This window comes from Geospiza fortis, unplaced genomic scaffold (genome assembly GCF_000277835.1).
Source record: "Geospiza fortis unplaced genomic scaffold, GeoFor_1.0 scaffold250, whole genome shotgun sequence".
NCBI lineage: Eukaryota > Metazoa > Chordata > Aves > Passeriformes > Thraupidae > Geospiza > Geospiza fortis.
In genome coordinates, this window is record NW_005054696.1 from 50,535 (window position 1) to 55,579 (window position 5,045).

Genomic DNA, 5,045 nt, shown 5'->3' on the forward strand with positions numbered 1-5,045 from the left:
TTTCCTGGTGACGTTGGTTTGTGGCTGGCAGGAGCCCTCCATCACAAGGTCTGACTAGTTAAACACTGGTGTCAACGTGTGCTAGAGACTCATCAAACTTTCTAGTAGAACGTTGTTGTGTGCCAGCCCTGATCAGACTGATCCACAGGGCGTTTTGATGGGTCAGCCCTTTCCTGTTACTGATGGAATTATGCTCCTGTGCTCATTATGGAGCTTGCTTACCACAGTCCTGTGGGCTCAGCCAGCTCTGGGCTATGGAGTTTGCAGCAGGGGCTCGAGAAAAATATCCTGTGCCTAAAACCAGAGGATTGGGAGGGATTGTGTTAGAGGGCTTGTTTTCCTCCCTGCATGTAATCTGTGTTTAGAACCTCTGTGTGTGCCTGTTTGTGCTCCAGCCTGGGATTGCTGATCACATGCACAGTGTCCCAGGGTGAGTGAATAGAAACCTGGCTATCCCCCTCCTGCTGTGCTTGGCCTGTGCCTCACAGAGGGAAAGGCAGGATGGTGAACCTGCCTGGGGATGCTCTGGGTGGAGAGGCAGGCTTTTGGTTCAAGAATAATACAAAGTTTCCAGTCCTGGTGTTGCCACATCTGTGTGCTCCCATTAGGGCTGGAAAGGATGGCGTGGGTCATGAACTGGCTGCCTGCAGTCACAGGCATTTGATGGATGCTCTGGGACCCTTCCCAATTTGCTGTCTGTTCTGTGTGTCATCCCAGTCCAAGCACTTCCTGGTAGTTTATAATCACCATAACCTTCAGGAAGAGACCAACATCTGTAACTCGTGTGCTGCAGGAGATAAGGGCAGCATGCTACAGAGGACAGCAGAGAAATTAAACAAATAATTACAGTGGTTCCTTATGTTTGATCTGAGGGAAAATCCTGGCAGAGCACAAAGCTGGAGACTTTTATCCACAGAGGTGTGATGAGGACACCCCAAGCAGGCTGCTGCAGCTGCAGAGCCATGGCCAGCCCCTGCCCAGCCAGCTCCCAGTCAGATCCTGCAGGAAGGGCGTTATGGCACTGATGTCCCTGGAGATAACCTCTGGACTCCTCTCCCTGCTGGGATGGGGCTGCTGCAGTCTGTCCTGGCTCCTGGTTCTGCTCTGGGCCAAGGGCATTGCTCTGCTGGGGAGGACTGTCCTCATGAGCAGCAGCCTGCAGTGGTGGCAGGAGGCTGTGCCTCGCTTTCCACACTTTTGGCACAACTCTTTTCCTCTTCCTGAGGGATCTGGCAGCTTCAGTGTTTCTTTAGGGCTGGATTCACTTGATCTGGCTAAGTCACTTCTGCTGCGTGCCTCATTTAGAGTCCTTGGGAAAATGGGAGGTCCTCCCTGCAGCTGGAATGGGACCATCCCTCTGCAGTGCTGGGTTCCTTGGGGATGGACAGGCTGCTGTCAGCATGTGGCTTTTAGCATATCCACCTGCACAAGGCTTAGGAGTTCTGCCAGCCCAGGACAGGCCTTGCCCTCCTGGGGCTGGAGGCATCAGCTGTGTCCTGGCCCCTTCTCGTGGTGGTTCCTGGGGGGTGACAGTGGCACTGTCCATCAGCTTTCTCCTTAACACCTATCAGAAGTGTGGGAATCTCTAAAGTTAGAGGGTTTTAGGGTTTTTTTCTCTGATCAGAGCTACCCAGGAGGGATTGTGGGATAATCTGCATAATAATGTCAGGGAATTAGTCAACTCCTGAAGAATATCTGAGCAGCTGGCTCTAGGCCATGAGTGAATGTGAATTAAATATGTAATTAATGTATTCCAAATAAATGTTAGAGGTAGGCCTCCAAACACCCATCTGTTTTCTTCCCCTGTGTACCATCTCTCTTCTTTTGGGAAAATATGCTGGATTTCTTCTCCAGGTGCCCTCTGCATCTTCCTAGCAGAATAAAGCTGTACTTCTTCCTTGAACACTGGCTGTTTGTGTGCTTGGTTCAGGGGAGGAGTCCTGCTAGGGGAGCTGCAGCTGCTCCTGCTCAGGAATAACCTCTTGGAGCTCTGGCTGGCGTGGTGCTGTGCTGATACCTTCCTCTCCACGAGCTGGGAGGTGTGGGCTGCTTGGCACAGCTTTCCCAGGGAGCAGCTTGAGCACAGAGCCTAGGGGAGTGCAGCTCCAGCCTGGAGCTGAGTTCCCCTTGCTGCAGTGTGTGGCATTTCATGACCCATGGCAGCACCCAGGGTCCCTCCTGCCCGCCTGCTTGGAAAGTCCTGCTTCAGTTCCATGTGGCTACATGGGAAAGGTCTGCTTGGCGACCACAGAGGCTGCTGGGGCCTGGCTATATTTAGTTTTAACCAAGTTCTGGAGGAGGGGAAGCTCTCTCCTTTTGCTTGAGAAAGCATCCTGTTGCCTGGAGTTTGCTGCAGCTGAATCACCAGCAGCGTTGGCTTTGGCTCGTGGCAAGGTGTGCATGGGTGAGGTGGGTATGGAAAGGGGCTGAGCAGAGGCAAGAAGCTCTGGCACAGCTCTCATAGTCCTGCAGATGAGCTGTGTCATGTAAGGCACAGCTAGTGATGGGCTTCAAACCCTCCAGCTTGTGCACTGGCATCTAGTCACCTTTCTCAAGGCATCCTCTGCACTCCTGGCCTTCTTGGAGGAGAAACAATTGTCAAAAAAATGGGAGAAGCAGCTAGGAATGAGCAGAAGAAGGAATCTGAGCCCAGGCTGCCCCTTCAAGTGGCTGCTAAGTGCCTGTTGTCAGCATGTGTCCCCTGCCTCCAGACTGGTGCACACTGGCATGGGACTTTGGAGCCATGCTGTGTTCTTGCTCCTACTGGGCATCCGTTGGTCTCCCCAAAACCTGGCTGTGCTCATTTCCAGCTATTGATGGATCTTTTCACAGTCACACATGTGTGCTGTGCTGCTTTGGGAGAAAAGGGTTTAAGCAGGGAATATGTCATTTATTTTGGGGGGACATTTCCCGAGGCTGGGAGTTTCTGTTCCTGTTGCGTAGGGGAGTTTCCAAGCTGTGTGTTTCTGGTTTTTCTTCCTCCTTGACAGTGGGTGTTTATCAGCCAAGGGGAAAAACTGCATGTCCAGCTGTAGGAGTTGTTCACATTGGCATCAGGGACTGCTCCTCATGAGACATTGTTGTTCCTACCACAAATGATAGTGAAAAAAGGAAAAAACCTTTTCTTGGACCTCGCTGAGGTTCAGGACCCTACAAATGAGAGCTGAACCCAGCCGTGGAGTGGACTGAGGCAAGCTGAACATGCCCTGTCCCCCGCTGTCCTGTGTCCTGCTGCACTTAATGCAGGTGCAGTATGTGAGCAGTGCCTGGCCCACAGCTGCAGCACCAAGGTGACAAGTGTCCCTCTTCCCAGAGCCAGCAGGTGACATCCCTGCTCAGCCAGGCAGTGTGGTGTGCTGAAGCTGAGCTCGGTCCTGAGAGCAGGATGTCCTCATGCTTGTCTTTCTCCACCACTTCAGCCAGCTCTCCAGAGCCCACCAGGGACAAGGGAAGGGTCCACTGTGTCTGCCAGGTTGGTTTTTCCAAGAGGCACCATCTGCCCCCGAGCCCTGGATGGCAAATGCAGCTGGGATACAATCTGTTCCTGGTCTGGAACCTGGAGGGAGGACATGTTCCTGTCTCTGCTGCTTTGGGGTACTGTCTATTTAGGCTTTTCTCACTATCAGGTGTCTCAGATTGTGAGGTGTGGAGCTGGAGGGTGATTTTCAGAGCTGGTGGAAGCTCTTCTCCACCTTCCAGAGTGCACAGACCAGAGATTAGTGTGCACAAGGCAGAAGGAAGACTGGCATCATTTGTGATGATTTTATTGCCAATACACGTGCTGAGGTCCAAGGGGAGAGAGTGGATGCAAATCCATGTGCTGCTTTCACTGATTCAAAGGAAAGGAGTCCTGCTCCCTCCCCTGGGCTGGTGAAAGCAGTTTCTGGTGCAGATCCACGTGGAACCTGTGGCTCTGGGGATCTCTCTGGGTGGCTGTGCTGATGAGCAGTTTATTCCTGATGGCAGAGGGCCTGGGAAGTTTGGTGTCCTGGGCAGCTGTAGCCAAGGCTGAGCCCTGCTGCTCTGTGTCCTGTTGCTGCACGGGCAGGCAGTGGTGTCTGGGGGAGTGAGCAGCCAGGAAAGGTGGAAGAGAGGCACTGAACACACCCTCTCGTTTTTCAGAACCTATGGGATACAGCTGGCTAACAGTAGGGCTGAGGCAGGCCAGAGAAGGATTTGGGGAGTGGGAAAACAGAGGAAAAGGAGAGCAGGCTCTGGCTTTGTCTGCCTGTGTGTAAGGGCAAGTGACTGGCATGGACTTGCAGGGCTCTGTTGTGGGTGGGAGCAGCTTGCTGCAGGGCAGGGCTGCCAGCCTGGCTTGGGAAGCATGACCTGCCTGCTGGGAGAGGCAGGAGGAGAAGGTGGGATGCTCAGGAGACCCCATCCCTGAGCCATAAACCCAGACTGGTGCCCAGGGCTGCCTGGACTGCTGTGGGTGAGCTGGAGCTGGTTCTCTCTGCAGCAGAGCTGTGAGTGAGCCTCTCCAGCCAGGCTGGGCCTGACTTACAGCCAGTGGCCACAGCCAAGGCAGCTCAGCCTGGCCTGGAGGGAAGAGACAGTCTCTGGAGAGGGGAATGCTGTCAAATCTTCCACTTCTCAGGCAAACGGCCTTGCCCTCTGCCTGCTGGGGTGAGCTCTGCTAGGCATGCACTCCCCTCCCTGCTCCCTCTCAGTGCTGCCTTCAGCTCAAAGTTTCCAGCCAGGTATGGAGCAGATGGCTGAGCCATCCAGGAGGCAGGAGCATGGAAAGAGCCCCTGGCAGGCTGGGGTAGGCAGGCTGAGGCAAGCACGCTGCTCTTTGCAAGGCACAGGGCTCAGCACAACACTCGTGGTGACCAGGGCCAGGAGCAGCTCAGCTGGGCACAGTGTGATTGCTTGAGTGGGAGCAGCTCTCTCTGGCACCAGGAGCTGCTTTGCCTGGGCAGTGGCTCTCAGAGGCAGTGGCTTTCAGTGGCTCTCTCTCAGAGGCAGTGGCTTTCAGTGGCTCTCTCTCAGAGGCAGTGGCTCTCTCTCAGAGGCAGTGGCTCTCAGTGTCTCTCTCTCAG